Raw genomic sequence first — 20,975 nt, 5'->3', positions numbered from 1 at the left:
AGGCAGCCTCCAGCTGCTATGATAGTCCAGACAGGACAGTAAGGAGTGTGGAGCAGAGGAGCCCAGCATCCCTCTGCTAGTCCAGGGGCAATTGAATCTTTTTTTTACACATGAAGGGTGGGGGCTGACAGAGCTCAGACCCCTGTTGCTATGATGATGATGGTTATCAGCCATAGTGTACCATCTACCAGGAAAAATTAGGGCCAGGCACCCTTGATAGACCTCACCGATGCTAGTCTGCATGGTTACCAGTCCTTTTGCACTGCCCCATGTGCCAATAGGCTGATGACGAGGACGGATACCAGTCGTATTGCACCATCAGCCACCCATGGCGGGGGGGAGCAAGGATGTTGGTGTTGAGTGCTGCAGCATCAGGTCTATCTGCAGCATTCAGTAAAGATAGGGTGACATGTTAAAGAGTCAAGAGAGGATTGTTTTCCCTTTCACTTCTAGGGGTGGGTTGGGGGGTGCGTAAATTGCCGAGCTATGCCCTGACCCACCGCGGACACTGTTTGACCCTAGAAGCATTTGGAGCTCAGCCAAGAATGCAAATACTTTTCGGAGACTGCAGGAACTGTGGGATAGCTTGAGTCCTCCAGTCCATGAGCGTCCATTTGATTCTTTGGCTTTCCGTTACGTTTGTCACGCAGCAGTGCGCTGAGCCCCTGCTATGGCGTCTGTCTGGAGATTTTTTAAAAATGATTTTGATTTTCGTCTTCTGTAACGGAGCGCTGATAGAACAGATTTGCCTGCCCTTACAGCGATCACATCCGCATGGTCCATGCGGGAGCTCTTTCTTTATTTTGATTTTTAACTGCATCGCCACACGTGCTGATCTGAGCTCCACGCTAGGCAAACAGGAAATATTCAAAAGTTTGCGGGGCTTTTCCTGTCTACCTGGCCAGTGCATCCGAGTTCAGATTGCTGTCCAGAGCGGTCAGTGGTGCACTGTGGGATACCGCCCGGAGGCCAATACCGTCGATATGCGGCCACACTAACCCTAATCCGATATGGTAATTCCGATACTAGCGCTACTCCTCTCGTTAGGGAGGAGTACAGAAACCGGTTTAAAGAGCCCTTTATACCGATATAAAGGGCCTCTCAGTGTGGACGGGTGTGGCGTTAAATCGGTTTTACGCTCCTAAAACCGGTTTAAATGCCTAGTGTAGACCAGGCCTAAGACAGACATACTTTTCCTTTGCAGCTGTACTTCTAACAGATTGCCAATCCCTTATTTCCTATGAATATTCCAAGACAAATCCACTACTCTATTTTCTGTATTTAAATGAACTCGAAAATTAATACGCATTCAAGATATCAATTGGTAAAGGACTTCAGGACTCATTCCATAGACATTATAAAAGATTGGCAGGTGGCAGGGTGTTCATACACACATATCTAAGCACACATTATATAGATCTACATACAGACTGTACCATATATGTAATATTTAAGTTTATCTCTGTGTACTATTGATGTGTAAAGTATCAGATCACTTTACTAGCTGAGCTAGTGAAGTTTTTCCTCTATCTTTCTGTGAAGAGAATAAAATGGAAGAGCATGAATTTGATTTTCATTGGTAGTCAATAGCTATGAATAATCACTAGAGCTGGGCAAATCCTGACAAATTTCAGTCTGCAAATATTCAAATTTTTAAATGGATTCATTTATAGGCAATTTCTGCATCCCTTTTTGGTACACTGCTTTTCACGAATATAGTATGAATGGGCTTTAATTTTCCATTCACTTTCTACTGAAATCAATTGGATTGCAAAAGTGTAGTTACTCTTGATTTATATGTATGTGAATGAGGAGAATCAAGGCCACAAAGTTCAATTAGAACAAAAAGTGAACGTTAATCTCACATTCTAAAATATTCACAAAAAGAACATTTTAAAAAAGTCACTTTCTACAAGCACTCACACCAGAAGAGTTAAGCTCATCCAATCAGGGAAGAGAAAATAATTATGTGACCTCTGTGACCAGTCACTACTAAGCAACACAGTTTTATCAGTAAGCCATCCTATAAATGAAATCCATAAAACAGCTCCTAAGAACATCAAATATGTAAAAGAAAATCATTCTTCAGATTTGCAGCAAAATCCAGTGCAAAATAATGGAATTAGATAGGAATATAATGAAAATAAGTCAACCCAATTTTATGGAAAATGGATCTTGTCAAACAAACCTGATTTTGCTCTTTGAAGAGTATAGAAATTTGGTTGTTAAAGATAAACGTGTAGATGTAATATAGACCTTTGTAAGGCATTTGACCACATGACAGTCTGATTAAAAAATACCTCTGTACAATATGAATAAAGCATACCTTAAATAGATTAAGAACAGACTAACTAGCAGATCTCAAACTTGTTGTCAGTGAGGAATCATTACTGAATGGGGATATATCTAGGCAGGTTCTACAGGGATTGGTACTAGGGCTGATGCTATTCAGCATTTTTAGTCAATGATCTGAAAGTAAATATAAAAATCACTGCTGACAAAATTGATAGATGACACAAAGCTTGGAGTAGTAGTAAACAATGAGGACAGGCCAGTCACACGGTGATCTAGATTGCTTGGCAAACAGCACCCATTCAAACAAAATACCTCCAAGCTTTAATAATGCCAAGTGCAAAGTTATATATTTAGGAAAAAAGAACGTAGGCCACATGTATGTAAAGGAGAATTGTATCCTGGAAAACTGACTCTGAAAAGAATTTAGCGTTTATAATGGATCAGCAACAAAACATGAGCTCCCAGTGGGATGTTGTGGCAAGAAGGGCTACTGCGATCCTCAGATATATAAACAGGGGAATAGCAAGTAGGACTTATACTCTATCAATATAGGAATACTTTGACTATGCTTTGCATTCAAAAACGTGTCAACATTTTTATACCTGTGCTTAATAGCATCCAGTGCCAACCTACCTATCAATAAACCTATTGTATTGTAAAGAGCAAGAGCAAATGTTTATTATTTTAATGTAGTTTTCTCAACAGTTTAACTACTGCAGTCACAATTAATTGTGTCACTAAAGCAATATAATTGATATGGAAATATCACAGTTGTTTCCAAAACTTACAGATACTACCAATTCTATCTAAGTTAACTATTGGATGCCAATGAGTATCAAACCATACCAGCTGCACGACCTCAGCCTTCCAGTGGACAGAGCACTGGACTGGGACTCTGGAAATCTGGCTGTGTCACTGAGCCACTATGTGACCTCAGCAAGTCACTTTACCTCTCTGTGCCTGTTTCCACTATTTAGTCTTTGAGCTCTTTCGGGTACGGATTGTCTTTTATTAGGTGTTTGTAGAGCAGTTAGCATGATGAGGCCCCTAGCACAGTTTGGAACCCCAAGGAATGACAAATCATTATACTGATGTTCTGAATATATTGCTCCACTCATTCCTTAGAAAATTTGATAATTTTGATAATCTGAAAGCTATATGGTCATTTTAGGAACAATGATTTTTGTTTGCATTTTTACACCTGTCTCTGTACCATGTTACGTTGACTAGCTTGAGGTATTTCAGGTTATTAATGTCTGAAATCATAAAATGTTACCGATTTCACTTTGATATAAAGAAACTGCGTTTGAATGTATGTTGGATACTAACCTGACCTAATATCTCAAAGAGAAGAAATTTAAAAGTTTGTATGTTACATACTTTTTTTCTAAGATCTTTGGCATTTTAATTCTAAAAGCAAAGACAGAAGAGAAGCTGGATTTTAGAAAACATCTAGAATGTACAAAGCTTTTTTTTTTTTTTTTTTTTTAAAAACGTTTTACAGCCTGAACATCCCCATACCAAAATCACTGGAAGATAGCTCCAGCTCCCAGTGAAGACAATCTTTCTATCACCTGTAATGGGAATTTCAGTAAGCTCTAAGTAATTGGACTCCCCCCCCACAATTAGGAAAGATGCAAGTCAAGGGGAAGAATCAGACTCAATGCACCAACAGTGATAAAATATGATTATGAAGGTAAACCCGGTATTAATAAATGTGAATCCCTAATAGTTCTAACCATGAGCAGAATATATCATACACAATACAATGTTCCCCCCCAAAATTAAGGAATGAATATGTAGAAAGAATAATCCCTTTGCTAAAATCATTGAGGAAAGCATTTTCCTACTACTTCTAATGGAAACCCCAGATTCCCTATAATACTTTTCATTTCTATATTTTCAGCCAACGTTCTCAAAGTGCTTTACAAACATTAAGCAAGTCTACTAATGCCTGTAAAATACTGAAAATAAATACTATTATTCTGTGCACAAACGATTAGTAAACTGAGAAACATTGGCCAACTAATGAACAAAACCCAGGAGCCCTAATATCCCTAGTGTAACTATAGGGGTGTACTGCCCCCTTCTTTGAGGAGCTGCAGAAAGACATCTTCAGCTCTCTAATATCCTGGGACCAATATAGCCACAACAACATTGCATACATCTTCAGCTTTGGGAGACGTAACTAACTTTCTCCCCAAAATGAAATTACTTTCTTCTGAACAGAGTGAAAGGGAGAGAGGGCAATGAGATAAGTGAATCTGTACAGGAAAGATTACTGACACGGTAGGAGTCCTTAATGCTGCCAAATCTCCTGGGTCTTATGGCTCCAATCTAGAAACGTTTGCTAGGCTATGTTTTAACATAAATGTACGTATCCCCTCAAAATATAATGATTCTTATGCTTCCTCCAACTAGGGAAGATGCCCTTTTTACTTCAAAGAAGGTCAAATGACCAACAGAGAGTGGTATTCTGAAATGTCTAAAAGCCAACAAATAAATGTGAATTTGTGCGACTCAGTTTTGGCCTATTGATGAGAAAAGCAGTATATGGAGTCTGACAGTGTTGCACAGGTCTCTGATACATCAATAAAAAAAATACCCTACCCTACCTTACCAACCGAAGGAATTGCAAGCTGTCATTAAAACCTCAAGACATCTCACCCTTTGATTTCCCATACGCTACACACTGATGCTGTGAACCATTCCCAGACTCCATTAGTCCTCTCCTGTCCTTGTACCAGGACAACCATCCCAGCCCTTTCAACTGGACCAAGACAACCATCCCAGCTCTTCCCATGGGAATCCTCACAGCTTCTCTTGTGGGAGCATCCTTTCCAGGGGAGCATTCCCCACATTCCCAGCACTCTCATTGTTTCTCCATGTCCAGATGTCTGGCCCCAGATAGATCAGCAGGTAAGCCGCTTTCCTGCTCCCTTGCCTTCAGCTCTCTCTAGCCCTTGACTCAGGCTCAGAGCCAGAAGACAACACCCTCTGCTTCCTTCTGACTGCTCCTCCAGTCTTCCTGATCTCTGGCAGTTCCCACCTGCCTCTGACTCACTGGGACTCTCCCTCCCTGATCCTTTATTGGTCTCAGGTGCTGCCCTGCCATTTTAACTGGCCAAATGAAAACATGAGTCCTAGCACAGGGGAACTGGACCTACTTCATTTCTAGGAGCCAGAGACCTTGTGACTATCCCAAATACTGTTTTATGAAATGACTACTACTGAATATTTGTTATGCTGTGACTACAGCATAACAAATAAGCCATGTAAATAGATACAAGATCGATAACCTAAGGCTAAAAAGTTATGCAAGTAATTCTGTGTGCACTGGATTGAAAAGGTGTCATGGGTGAATGTACACATTTCAGTGGTGGTGGGGGGGTGTTTTTGTTTTTTTAAACTATGTAACAGATCCTCAAGACTGTACATTTAACATCCATTAGACAAGATGGAGATGCCACACAGTTGGCTCTAAACATAATAATATATCTTTTCATCCGTTTCATGGACAATTATGATTTGAGTAATGTTACTTTCTTCTTTATTTACAGTTTCAATATTTAATATGTTGCTATAACAACTCAAGTTTGCTTCCTGTTAACTTGGTAAAAACTAGAGCTGGTAAAGTAATTCATAAAACAATATTTATTCAACATATTTAACCTCTTGACCTCCTGCAAATTGTCTGCAAACAGCACATTTTTTTTTCAAATGCTGGCAGGTCATTAAGGATATTTCATATTCAGAACTGGAGCTATTTAGATTGGACAGATGGGTTTCTTTCCCCTCATTTGATTGACGTTAACTCTTATAATCAGGTTTCCAGCTCAAATAAACATGCTTACAAAGTCACTATTTATTTCCATTTTGCAACAGTATTGCAGTTCACCTTTGAACAGCTAACAAATTGCACCCTAAAAGTGGCTGTGCATCAGTGAAGAGAAAAGTGTTTCGTGTACATACGGACCAGTGCTTTCAAAATCCTTTGAGCTAAAATGTGATTTTATATATAAAGATAATTGTTAATAAACCAATCATGTGTACATATAATCAAGGTAAGCGGCACATTTACATGTTTTACAAAAACAGATTAACTTATTTTCTGTTGTATACTTGCTCTTAAAGCAAAGCCTTATTTCTAAATCTGACTCTCATTGTGATGGAAATGCATCTCATGTACATCTCATCTTTTCTTTATTCTTCTACAGCTCATATCAGTAAAAGGAAGGGGTAGCTTGTACATTTTCACAGCCATGAATAGCTCTTAGCAGATAGTGGATTTAAATGGGAAACCAATTATAGGCACTATTGCTCTGACTCCTATGCAAAGAAATGTCACTAGGCTTTCTTTGTAAAGTCCTCTAATTCCAATTACATTTTCTAACTTCAAATATGTTTCTGAACATGAAATGCATTTGCAACAACACCTACAGGATTGCTGTAAAACTACTGCAGAAATTAATTTACAAAAATAGCTGGATGTAATAGCTGACTGTTGAGAGTCAGATTTTTAGTTTCCAATTACAGACCCAGCAAAAAGAAATTGAGTTGTAATTTATGGTAATTAGTGGTCCAATTTCTGTGAAACAATAACTGACAAATGTTTAATGTCATAAAAATAATAAAGTACCTGAATAATGAAATTAGCTTCCCCAGACAATTGCTGGTGAATTCAGTATCTAGCAATGCTTGAATGAGCTGTTCAGTTTCTCATATTTGTCCTGATATTTTTAATGCACAAATAAGAATTTCTCTTTTCATATTTCATAGCATGCAGAGTGAAGGTTGGGACACTTTGCCTTTCCTTGACAGTATTGCTCATTTTCCTGTAAGAACAAATATGTTTTATAGCCACAAGTATTTTTTTTAAATTAACAAAACCCAGAAATGAGTGGTCATCATGGATGGAAGAGAAAATGTAAATCAAGGAAAATCAAGCTGCTCTTTATGGTCTGAATATAGATTTTACCAGCTGATCGCAAGTGCCCATTGTTGCAATAGGAAAAGCCAAGTTGTACATCCTGTGTGATTACATACATTTAACATTATTAATATTCTGTACCCTGTTATACTCTACTATGCTGAACCTGGGTAGGCAATTACAGGAAAAGCATCTTTTTGATGTAACCTTTCTGCCAGATATGTGGTAGGTATGTTATCCTTTTGGACTGACCACAGAGACTAGAACACCATGTTCATAGAAATCATTTCTCATTCACATTTTTGTCTTAATAGCATGCTAGATTTTTTAAGTAGCCCATGAAATATAAAGCAGCACGTGTTCTGCACTACTGCATTGCAGGAACCAGATGTATAAACGCTGATGCAGCTTCATCCCTACCTCCACTGATCTCTGGTGTTCCAGCAGTTAAACGCTCAGTTGAAAGGGACTGGAAGCAATGCAGCCATCAGCATGAATATTTACCTGTCGAAACTGAATCAAAGTTGGAATAGCTGTTGCTTAGACCCCACTGCCAGTGGACTTGTACTTAGTTAGGTAGCATGCAGAAATCTAGCAAATTTTGTTGTGTGTGCAGAAACAAACATGGGGAGGGGTTATAGTGGGAAAGCTATATTTTCCTGACTCCCATAGGTGAATGGGTTTTGTTCATACTTAAAAAAAAGTAGAGGCAACAAAAAAAATGCCAATTGATCAAGCGAGGAAAATTTCATCCAAAGAGTATCATTTTTCAGAAAAGCCACCAGTATGAGAATGAACTGAAAAGAGAAGGCTACAATGGAGGTGCCAACATAACATTAAAGATGACCTACAGAACAAAAAGAAAATTGTGCTTGTATCCATTTTTGTTTGATATGTAAAGAAGGCCTGAAATGTTTAAAATGTGTTGTTTTCTATACAATGCATATGCTCTGAGATCCCCAAAGGGTCATTCAGCAAAAAATCAGGAAAAACTAAACAATCCTGACATTAAAAAAAAGCAGCAAGAGATGGGGGAAAATAATCTTAAACAAATAAACAAACCCTCCCAACCTATCAGGCACTCTTTGTACATCAGGGCACAAGCCCAGTATTTTAAACATATTTTGCAGGTCATCTTTTAAATAGACTGTTCACCACAAACTGAGCAACATAACAAATCCATAGTAAATATGTTCATAGATAATGTGTTTCAGACTTAACCAGTGGGCAAGTGGCATGAAGAGGTGATAGTATTCTGATTTAGAGGGGAAAGGGGAATGATATTTATTGCCTGTGCCTTAATATATCAGGGTTGATCATAAATCACGGTGATGGGTATTTTTCATTTCTAGCCTGTACCGCAGATAAACACTTTCATAAATCAATTTTATGAAACAAGTTTTTTACATTATTTAATTAAATATTTACTGAACACTTATGTCTTTTATGCATTATTAGTGACAATTCTACCATTTCCATATAATTCTACCAAAACCGTAATAAGCCTGTCTAGGCATAGATTTTTTTTAAAGTTGATAGCTACCTTCACTTCCCCTCTAAGCCAGGTTGGATTTTTAATCAATGTAGTCTGCTTTCTTGATTGTGGAATTTTGGGCAGGTAATGTATTCTTAAACAGTTCAAGTATCATTCATATCTTTTTTGTTCAAATTCTCTCTCCCAGTTGATTTGGCTCATCATTATTTTCAGCTTTGTGAACCTGGCCCTTTTTAAAACAATATGGAAATCTCTCTCTCACTCTCTCTCTCTCTCTCTCTCTCTCTCTCTATATATATATATATATATGAACCTGGGTAGATATATATAGAGGAATCCATCTTTATTGCTACAAATCTTGTCATGTTTTCCATCCTGCAGTCAGGTGCAAAAATTGGAAGTGTCAGATGCAAGTGTAAATGACCTGAGTTAGCAATTCTCTCTGCTGCCATTGACTCAGAGGTGGAAGGATTAATATATTAAACAAAAACAAAATACTTTGAGTGTGCATTGTTATCTCTGGACAGTTACCTAACTGATGAAATCCTGACAGTACTGACGCAGATTTACGGTATCTTAATTTATTAAAAATTTCCAGTGTCTCTCTCTCTCTCTAAGTATTTATTCATTCATTCTCAGTAATCACTTGACAATTTACCACCTCTCCTGCCTTTGTAAATTAAAAGGAAGGAACAAATAAAGGAGCACAGTAGCTGATTGTTCAGGAGCAAGGGAGTGGAACGGATGAAACAATAGGAAAATACGGTACTGCATCTGCGTTTTGTAATATACTGTTTCTGCTAAGTTAAAGCAAGTAAATTCCAAACATTTAAAAATCCACTAATGCCATGTGGAAAGCCTTTTGACAATATTCCATTAAGAAATAATTCTGCCTTCATATACTGTACCATATTTCTGGGTTTTCCACAGATTCATATTACTATTCTGCACAGTTAGGGAGCTATTACATTGAAAGTTCTTATTCTCTCCTAAAAGTTATGACTCAATTCTGCTCCACCAACATCTCTAAGCTTATTTCTCTTCTTATTCTTCTGCTCTATCTGTTCAAATGTTTATGAAGTTTTTGATGTCCTTTCCATGATTTCCACTGACTCCCAGTTTTGTGCTTGTCTGCATGCTACCCCATACACAAGCAACGCTTTCTGGTTCACCAAGACAGCATCCCTTCTCTCAGTTCCACCCCCCCTTAAAGACTCACTTCTTCTGTGACACCCACAAGAAGTGAGCCAACAACAAAGCAAAAAAATTGTGCAGCACTCCTTCCTCTTAGGCCCCCCCGTCACACAAACTTGTCTATTTCTGTTACTTAAACTGTAAGCTCTTTCAGACAGACTTTTGTCCTGTTCAGTGCCAACCATATTGTGAGCACTCAAAACATCTTCTATGTAGGCTATTCCCATAGCAGGAACAAGAAATCTACTAAGCTTCTCTCAGAGATGCCTTCCCATTCTCAGGGTATGGCTACACTTACAAATCTGCAGCGCTGGTAGTTGCAGCGCTGGTCGTCCAGCTGTGCAGGGCCAGTGCTGGTGTGTGGCCACACTGACAGCTACCAGCGCTGGTGTGTGGCCATATTTGAAGCATTTGCAGCGCTGTTGGGAGTGATGCATTATGGGCAGCTATCCCAGCGTTCAAGTGGCAGCAACATGCTTTTCAAAAGAGGGGGGTGGGGTGGGGCATAGTGTGACAGGGAGCGGGGGAGAGAGAGTGGATTTTTGGAGCCAACACTGTGTGTTACCTTCCTGCCTTGAAAAATCAGAACATGTTCCCGATCCCTTACTCTTAACTGCAAACAGCCTGCAGCCAACGGACTCCCTCTCTCCCCTCTGCCCCGTTTCTGTCAAGCAAACACTCACTCCCTGCCTGCCTCATTATCTCATTTGATTGTTCACAGATTGATCACAGCAAACAGGAGCTGTGTTTGTAGATAAACAGCTCCGGGATCAACGGAGCTACGGAGCTCGAGTTCACAACAAAACAAAGAGAGGCTGCATAACAAAACAAAGAGAGTAATTTATAAAAGCATTCTGGGATATCTGCTAATACCCTGGAGGCCAATCACAGCGCTGGTGTGTGGCCACACTTGATGACCAGCGCTGCAGCACCAGCGCTGCAATCTTTATTCCCCATGCTGAGCCAGGTGTACGGCCAGCGCTGCAGCCAGGGAGTTGCAGCGCTGGATGTGCCCTGCAGGTGTGGACACTTACTAATTGCAGCGCTGGAAAGCCTCCACCAGTGCTGCAACTCGCAAGTGTAGCCATACCCTCAGTGTGGGAAAGATTGGTTACTTTATGGAAGAAGCAGGAAGTACAACTGGCAGAACTAAAAGATTGCCTTAAATCGGTGTGGATCTTAGAGGTTCAGCAGAGGTCAAGGCCTCCATGTGGAAGCCCCTTGCTTGTAATGGTTTCAGGCTGCTTTCTGCTTCATCCATCTGTTGTCAGTATGGCTCCTGTATTTGTGCTAGCATTTTACAAAGAAAAAAAATAAGTTAACACTATGCCTAATGTATCTAGGCTAGTGTCTTGATGTCTGATTTGTGCCTATTTATTCTTTTTGAATTATAACATTCAAAAACCAGTCGGAGAACACTTCAATCTCCCTGGCCACTCGATTACAGACCTAAAAGTAGCAATATTACAACATAAAAACTTCAAAAACAGACTCCAATGAGAGACTGCTGAATTGGAATTAATTTGCAAACTGGACACTATTAAATTAGGCTTGAATAAAGACTGGGAGTGTGTGTGTGTCGGGGCCATTACACAAAGTAAAACTATTTCCCCATGTTTATTTCCCCCCACCCCCACTGCTCCTCACACCTTCTTGTCAACTGCTGCAAATGGACCATTTTGATTACCACTACAAAAAGTTTTTTCCCCCCTCTCCTGCTGGTAATAGTTCAACTTATCAGATCACCCTCATTATAGTGTGTATGGTAACACCCATTGGTTCATGGTGTGTGTGTGTGTGTGTGTGTGTGTGTGTGTGTGTGTGTGTGTGTGTGTGTGTGTGTGTGTGTGTGTGTGTGTGTGTGTGTGTGTGTGTGTGTGTGTCTTCCTACTGTATTTTCCACTGCATGCATCCGATGAAGTGGGATTTAGCCTACAAAAGCTTATGCTCAAATAAATTTGTTAGTCTCTAAGGTGCCACAAGTACTCCTGTTCTTTTTGCTGATACAGACTAACACGGCTGCTACTCTGAAACCTGTTACTTGTATTACGACCTGGTCATCTGCTCCTAACCATTAAAGTAAACAGGGACACACTGGGAAGTAGCGTACATGATTTAAAAAAAAACATTAGTAAAGCAGGACTTATGCCAAATTGACAGTGTGTTATAGGTTGCTGTTTGGTTGGACATAAAACTGAGTCTATTCATTGCTTGGCCATTAGAAAAAGAAAATTAAGTTCCTGTCTTTAGGGCATATGGGCCAAGTCAGCTGTAATCAATGGATTTTCAGAGTGCAGCAATGGGTTGGGCCTTCCCCAGACAAAGTTAAGGCAGAAAGATATTTGCAGGCAAGCAATGGCAAGAAAAGAATCTAGAACAAGGCCACAGACAAGTGTAGATGATGATTAAGCTGGCATAGGTCTTCCACCATCCAAAAAGCAGAGTTAATCAAATGAATAGCTAATGGAAGATTTGTAATGTGATGTGATTTTTCATATTGAAGTCCTCTTGAATATAAATATTTTAAAGTTTATCTCCATGAAATATTTGGGGTTGAGTGATTTAAGCTTTAATTTTAATGGAATCAGTCACTGAATGAAAATAAAGCAATATTAGTGCACTTAATTTAACATGGGAATTTAAAGACTCTGGAAAGCTGTTGGCAAGTCTGGAAGCTGTATGAAATCTTAATAAGCACTTAGTGCTGGAAAAAAACAAATAACCAAAAATATTAATATCAATAGTATTGCAAAACTCCTGAAGGCTGTATTTTCTCATTCAACTAGATATATTTAAAATAAGAGATTCCCCTTTTCTATTAAGTGGTTCCTAAATCTCTACTGAAAATGCTTTCTAGGAAGCACCTAGAAATAGCCTAGTGAGACCTGTCAAAGTGATGCTGCAGTTAGATCTATTAAACTCAAGCATCTTGGGACAGGGCAGGGGGAAGCAAGAGAAGAATGGTGAATTAAATGAATTCTATATATGTGCATTAATGCTGTCGAGTCTAGTGGAATAAAATGGTACTGCCCACATATAACAGTAATAAGAATTAGCCAGGCTGCTATTTCTAGTTTAGAGCTAGATTGTAACTTGCAGCCACTTACCTAAGTAAGGTGCATGTGCAACTGTACTGTGCCCTGAAGGGCCCAGGGAGAGAGTGTACTTTCAGAATGCTGTAGACTACTTTCAGTGGTGCAGCCAACCCACTACACAATGACCCACCTCTTCCCTAAGAGCACATTGAGATATCAGGTCCTTCACAGAGAATGAAATTGTGACAGACCATGCAATTCAGGGAGGGTTCCTTGCTCATGACCTTCATTCTCCTATAACTCTACATGGAGGTGTCACAATAGGATACATTTAACCGAGGAGATATAGGGCTCTTTTGCCTAAAGGAATAACTGGTCAAACACTGCAAAATACAAGATGAGAATTCCAGTTGGACAAATTTAAAGTCAAAAGGTAGTTCAGGAACAGGACCTGAGTTTGGTGTGCAGCTGTATTTCTATCAGAAACAGATAAAACCTGAATGCATGTCTGACCGATATCATGAGAAAGAGGAGATTTCTTTGGTGCCTGCTGTAAGCCCTTCTGAGATAGAACTTAGGAACAATCATGCAATTAGTATTTTCAGAGAAGAACCAAAAAATTTTAAGGGGGAGGATTTGGTACCTGAATGGCAGATGGATAGATACAAAGAAGAAATTGAAGTGAAAAAGGGACCATGTTTCAAACTACAGATAACCATATTTACAAGGTGAATGGATGAAATGGTAGATGAATTTAACATTCATTAGTACCATGCAAGAATAGAATTCTTGTTTATTGTATAACTTGATATTCTGCAATTAAATGTAAAAAGCCAGAGTAACAGGAGTTTATGAATAGGTATTGAAGAGAGCGGAAAAAAGATGCTGCTCCCTGGGTCTATCTCCTGGCCCACTCCATTGCCACTACAATGTAGCTGTTCTACTGACAGCCCCAACAGGGGCTTAATTGTTAGTAAATAGGGCTTTGCAAAATCCCTCCAATATCATAGATGGATTTCATACATAATGAGTCAATAAGACATCATTCTAGGCAGAGCTGAGAAAGAGCTATAGTTAAGGTTGTCCAACCCTTTCCATCTTAAGTCTATTTTCAGTTGCTTATAACCTTGCCAAACGTTAACCATTTGGGCCAAAATAGTCCATGCCAGACCTCTGACTTAGGCTGAATTTTTGGAACATTCAGCAAAAATGGTTCAACTGTTTCAGGAAACAACATTAGGAGAAACAAGAGGTTTTGCCAATGTTAAATTCTTCCAACAGTTTCAATGAGAAGTTGCTTGTTTTGGAACAGGGACTTCAAATTTGGCAGGGGGGCATCCTGGGGTGAAATAGGGAGGTATTTTTTATTGTCCCTGTGAAAATACACCCAAATTTGACCAATTTATGTGTGAAAATCATCTTTTGCACACAGTCAGTAAAGGTTTGTTAGAGTTTGGCAGCAAATTTTCTTCAAAGATTCCATCTGTAGTGGGCATGCTCCACCACCACAGAGCTCCATGGAGCCAGAGTTTACTGAGTACGCTCCAGCCCAAGGCTGGACAAGAATTTCCCCACAAATGTTACTCCTGGCTGCTGGGGGTCACTGTGACAGGAGAACAGAGAGCAGGGAAACACTCTTTTCTGCCCTCACTGCTCCTTTTGATGACTCCCAGGCACCATGGAGGAGAAAGCCACCCAACTAGAATGCAGAGGGGTGAGAAGGACAGGCTGAGCAGTGGGATAAGGAGATTAATGGCTGGAAAGGAGCAGGAGGAGGACAGGAGAAGATGTAATTTCCTATTTTAAAAAAATCTTAACATGCAAACTCAAGCCTGTGCGACCTTAATTCAACTTCCAAACGTGTGCATTATGATACTGTCTTTAATATCATACTGTTTTTCCCAGTGGACCCCTGCCGCAATTAGTGCGCACAAGGTGAATTAAGGTTGCATGAGCAACTTTCTATCAGCATTTCTTAAGTGTTGACTTGTCAGGTTTAGTTTCAATATATTAAAAAACCCAATATATTTATATATGCTGAATGTGTTTATAAACTATAATATATTAAATAATATCTGAAAGGGCCTCCTTTCATATTTGCTCATAAATCAATCCTATATATCTACACATGCTGTTAAACTCCTATGGTTCAGTTCTACATGCTGAGATCGCAGATATTCCCTTTTCTTGGTATTCTAGAGCTAATCTCATATTATTTATTACAGTTCACATCACACAGATGGCACAAGAAAATTCTTTCAGTCTTTGCAACTCTGAACTACATCAAGATGTTAACTGTGGTGATTTGAAGAAATACAAAGAGAAACCAGAAGAGGTTATCCCTACAGTTGAATTAACACAGCCCTTTAAGGGTCAAGAACCTTTAATACTAGCACAACCACTGCTGCAAATGGTTTGTACAATACCTCCATTAGTGCCCACATATGCAGGGTATTTTAACTCATCTGTGCTACGGGCTTTAATTTGGCTTCTCTTGTTCAGGAGCAAAATCATTATCCAAGACACAAAAATAGAATTACCCGACAACTAAGAAGCAGCCAGTCTCCCTTTTTACTACCAGTTTGCATATCAGTCCCTATTTTCAAAGGAAGCAAAAATAGATCCACAGACAATTTTTTTCACTAAAAAATGCATATTAAGTTTTAGCATGCGGCTTTAATGCACAAAGCACTCAGCATGCAAAGCAGCCAAATATGTGGATTGAAGAATCCCTAAGTACTTATCCGCAAGACTAATACTAATGGCTTCCAAGCTCTTTGTGAAAAGTCTCTTAATATTTATTTATATCGTCATCTGCATTTCAAAATGCCTCAATATTATGATATTATGAATGTTAATACATTTTATAAAGTGCACTGACTGTATAGGATTGAGACCAGGAATCATTATGACCTATATTGAGTGTTATACAGGAAATAAATGTTTGTCAGACGTATAAAGAATTAAGAAGGAAAAATCCATACAACTACAGAAAAGATACTGAAATTACTCAGAAATCTCTTGTTCACTCATCCAGCTGAAATGTGAAGTAACCTGTGTCCACTTTAGTAGTGGACAGACCACTGGACTGGGACTCAGGGGACTTGAGATGTATTCCCAGGCCTGCTGCATGACCTTGATCTCTCTGTGTCTCAATTTCCTCATCAATAAAATAGGGATAAGGACACTGACCTCTTTTGGAATAAAATAAAGGAAAATACTTTCCTGTCATGGATTTAATTCTATGCCCCCTGAAGTCAACAGCTAAACTCAGTGATTTCAATGGTGTGGAGTCAGCCCCCATATTAATGCTACACAATACTTACCTATCTATAGTGAGGCTTTGTTCCCTGCTTGGAAAAACAAAACAATCTGGCATCCTTGCAAAGCAGCAGGAAGTACTTTTTACTGATGAGACTAACACTATTCCCAGAATCATATATTATGTATTATTTTATAGTTTGCATGATATTAAAGTTGTATGCTTCGTCTTCAGAAGTTATGATTAAGGTTATTATAATAGCGGGTATTAGAATTCAGTTTTGATTAGTAGCAGTAACCTTTTAAATCTAGTGTAATAAATTTCTCCTTATGAAGGAGAATTAAAAATCCCCATTTTTCATAGACAAGTAGTTTTCAATGTTCTTCATAAAATATTTAGAGGCAAATGCTGTTAATGATTACTAGATTCTGTGCTTAGCAAGTTGCTAAGCTCCTATACGTTTCAAATAAAGGGGAAAAAATGTTGGATTTTTTTTTCTTGACTTGATCATCCCATGGTTCAGATCTGTTGTGCAGTCCCTGCTGATAGGACTGCAAAATAAAATAGCATCTTTGGGAAACCTAATTTTTGTTTGTATGTGTTTACATTTTTTTTCGGAAAGGGTGGCAGAAATGGCAGATAGATTTTTCCCTTTCAAACTGGCACATTGCAGGTTAAACTAAGGTTTACAGAGCTCCCTTAAACCTTGATCCTGCAAAGACTTAAATACATACATAAGTTTATGAACATGTTTAAGTCTTTGCAGGATCAGAACTTTCAACATATGGTGAAAGGAGGCCAGTTGTATTAAGGTCTGTGCAAGATTGGGAGGGAACACATAGCATAAAAATTGTGGATTCCACAGCAAGGGAGTGACAGGCTGCCGCACATGGAACTGCTGCTATAAGGTTGCTGTAGGTCTCTCCTTCCCCATCAGTAGCATGTTTCTGCAATATTCAGACTACGGTGGTTCAGCACATAAATACGTACATAAACTATGTTACCTGCCCTAGAGTGTGTGGCCCAGAAACACAGATTTCTTCATAATCTGCATAAAAAAGCAATTAATAAGTGATGTAGCTTGGCTATAACTAAGCCATCACACCTCAGAGAGCTCTATTAATTGACTGATAGTTTCTGCATCTGCTGAGAGCTGTGGATCTTGGTAACAAATAGTGTCGCTACATTTGTTTGCTCTCTCATCCAATTCACATCACAGAGGAACTAGCATGAATATTTTCACATGGACCAAGGGAAGAGGTGAGGGAGGAAGAAGTCTGAGGAGGTGCAGAGTATAGTTCTGTCCCAATACTCCAAAATCAGTGTAAGAGATAGACCAGGCTGTATGAGGGAAGGTATATTGCCAGAGAGGAACCTGGGAACTAGACCATGAGAAAAAAAGGAAAAAAAACATAACAAAAAAACCCTGCATCTTAAACCCAATCCACACATTCTCCTATCCAAACAGTGGAGTAATAGTTCCTACAAAGATGGGCCCTCCCCACAACACACACAAGTACCAGGAGGCCCTATCTCTATGAAGCTCCCCGCAATATTTTCCTGACCCTTCCAAACAACTTCTCTCCCTCTGCTGTAAATTCCATCACCTCTCTCTAAACCTCACATTCTCCCTTCACAAGCCTCCTTCATCTCTTTGTCCCACAAATATCCCTCCTTTTTTAAACAGGTTAAAATGACTACACAAGGTGAAAGACAGTGAAGAAAATGCGTCGGTAAGTTTCCTGGCTAGATGACTATTGACTTTTTCAGGGGGAAGGGAGGAGTAGAAGAGTGGGAAGTTTACTTAAACCGAGGATGAGGCTGGAGAGACCTTGTTACCTCATGTATTTATTAACGACTCTTTGTTTATCACCTGCTATGGAAATATTGTTTGGATTGTTTTTAAAATCAATTATTCCTTTTTTTATTCTTTTGTTCTGAGCAACGGGTTAGTGCATGGAATCAGATGTGTGCACACAGGTATGCTCTCTAGAGACAAAAGGGAAGTTGGTGTTTGGCTCTCTACCAGAATAATTTTAGATTCAGTTCTTCCTCTTGCATATATTAATATGATCCCTAAGGTGGGTTTTTTTCATACACAGTGACTTGTAACCACTGCTGCATACCTTGTTCTCCCTTAGTTATTGTTTTAACCAATGTCTTTGAATAAAACAGTACTGTTCAGCTCCTTTGGTACCCATGCAGAGGATCATACCTATCCATTTATATAATTTTTGAGCATCCTTCCCTAGCTTTGAACCAATGCTAGACTGCAGTTATATCTTAATGTGTAGGTCAGAATACTGTTACCCCTGAAGGATGTCCTGGTTAAGAGGATAAATGGATGAGGGAGGCAGGTATTTCTGTGATGCAATCCTGTTTATTTACAAAGTCTGGTTTCCCTATACACAATGGTACAGCTTCTTTGCTGTCTGAAAGAGGCTTGGAATTCTGAGCAATCAGCCCCAAACCTCTCCTTTTAGACTTTCTGAGGGCCACTCTTTCAGTGCTTGTTCTGCTGTCTCCTTGGCTTTTTGCTCCTCATTACTTTCCAATCATGCATACCTGGCTTCAATCCATTCAGTGACCTACTCCTGAGTTTGTTATCAGGGCACAATGGAACATATTTCCCCCATACAGCTAACTTCTACTTCAGCCTTGCATAAAGCTTTGTTCTGGGCCCAAGACCCCCATTGTTTCAGCTATCTATTGCATAAAGGAACTCAACTGAGCCTCATATATATCCTGAATAAAATATGTCTGTTACAACAGTTTCAATGAAGTTTAACCCAGCACAAATACTTTACACTGAATATCAAGTGCATTTCCAAGATATCCCATTTTCATATACTGTGTGAGACTGAGCTGGAGGTTACTTGACCTATACAACCTTCAGTTTCCCACTTTTAGACTTTTTTTAAAAAGGAAATATCAGGAAACACTCCTTAACATTCAAACACAAAATGTGGGATTATAAAATGGGTAGTTAGTACTCTCTGGGAACAGGATTGGGTCCTATACTAGTGTAACATTCATACCCATGCATCTGATGAAGTGGGTATTCACCCACCAAAGCTCATGCTCCAATACGTTTGTTAGTCTATAAGGTGCCACAGAACTCTGCCATTCATACCCAGTTTTCGTATTGTTTTTCCCCCACTCAGGCTTCTACTGTCTTGGATGTGAAGTTTTTAAGTTTTTAAAACTCTATTCCAATGGCAGTAGCACACATCACACCCCACCATTTTTCAATATCTGACCAAACAAATGTTCTATCAATGTCTCATCTTATGTAAAATTTGAAATAAATTTTGGAAAGATTCTTTCTTGGACTTCTTTTAAAAAAAGCCCTTGTATCATTGAAAACCAGCAGCAACAAAGTAGTACTGAAATTAATCTTCTAGATTAGAAACCATTTATTATCTTGGCCTAGTCACACAATAACTATATCTACCAAATGGGATAGGGATCAGAGCATAGGCTCTGGAGTTCAAAAACCAGCTTTGTCATTAACTCACTGTGTGACTTAATCACTCAACCTCCCTGAGTCAGTTTCCTCATTTGTAAAATGGGAATACTACTACTTACTTAACAATCGTGTTGTGAAGCATGGGATTAAATAGATATGATGGAATTTTCAGGAAGGCTCAGCACTCGCAATTGGGGCTAGATTGTAAAGAGAGCCCTGTCCCCATTTAGGCAGCTGTTTAAGTTGCCAGATTTCTAGAAGAAGCCAGGCTTTTGGATGCTGAGCACTTATGAAAACTTGGCCATTTATGTTGGTGCCTAAACGGGAGGTGATCTTTTAAAATCTGATCACAATTGTGGGTGCTAAATACATGAAAAACCAGCCCCGAGTTCTTTAGAGAATTTGGCCTTTAATGTTTAAAATATGCTACGTAAGGACCAAGTGTTATTCCACAATTCACCCATTTCTGCAGCATGTGAGGTTAGTTGCGAAGGAAAAGCTCAAAAACGTTAAATGGGAAAGCAGTGCCCTCTGTAGCATTCTGACCCAGAGGCCATGGAAGGAGCTCCTCTCTCTATATATATTTTGAGGGAACAGCCTCTTCAGTACCTTGCTGGGAAAACCTACAGGGAATATCAATGGCTCTAATCAGTATTATCTTAGGATGGTTGTTTCTCCCCCTGGGAAATTAATCAAGGGCGATATGAGGAATTCAGGAGCTGCAACCATGAGGGGAGACAAGAACCAGGAACTATTGACAGATGGCCTTGGCTTCTGTGACCACTTCAGGATGTTCTGAGAAACCCACAGATCCTAGGACAGACATGGTTTAGGGGGTCAGGCCCTCGTCTCTTCCTTGTGTTTTCCTCATCTAGTGGATATTTTCCCCCACAGACCTGAGTAAATCTTAAAGGCTTGGGGCAGTTCAGCTAAGATTATGAACAGGTTGGAAAGCTGAAAACAATTTGGGGGGGGGGGGGATTTTCAGTAATTTTGCTTCCTTCTTGGCCAGAAAACCTGTGAAAACCTCTCATGTTATTCCTACACTTCCACTTCCAGTTCTGACTAGAAATACAAAAAATGAAAATAAAAAAAAGTAATAGGGAAAGGAAAAATAAAGTTATCCCAACCTTTTCATGCCTCAGAAAAGGCTCATTTCAGGTTCAAGTTTTGGTTGGAGGTTTCGGTTGGTTATTTTATTTGTGCCCAGTATAACCAGTCCTATTGAAACTGCTGTATTTTTGTTGTACACAACTGATTTCCCTCATCATCAAGGCACAATCCCTCTGGGAGGG

General features: G+C 39.3%; 1 protein-coding gene and 1 long non-coding RNA gene across 11 annotated transcripts in view; one reads left to right on the top strand and one right to left on the bottom strand.

The window, feature by feature from the left end:
- Positions 1–16,376, top strand: part of LOC120404292 — a 96,052-nt gene extending 79,676 nt beyond the window's left edge. Inside the window, exon 4 of one of the 2 annotated variants that reach the window (XR_005597916.1) lies at positions 15,175–16,376. This is a non-coding gene — a long non-coding RNA (uncharacterized LOC120404292). The remainder of the gene's footprint in view (positions 1–15,174) is intronic. The other variant, XR_005597917.1, reaches the window with a different exon arrangement.
- Positions 1–20,975, bottom strand: part of ANO3 (anoctamin 3) — a 421,744-nt gene that overhangs the window by 155,379 nt on the left and 245,390 nt on the right. The window lies entirely within an intron of this gene.

This window comes from Mauremys reevesii, linkage group 4 (assembly GCF_016161935.1).
Source record: "Mauremys reevesii isolate NIE-2019 linkage group 4, ASM1616193v1, whole genome shotgun sequence".
NCBI classification, from domain to species: domain Eukaryota; kingdom Metazoa; phylum Chordata; order Testudines; family Geoemydidae; genus Mauremys; species Mauremys reevesii.
Note: the sequence above shows the minus strand (reverse complement) of the source record. Positions and strands in the feature narration are given on the sequence as shown.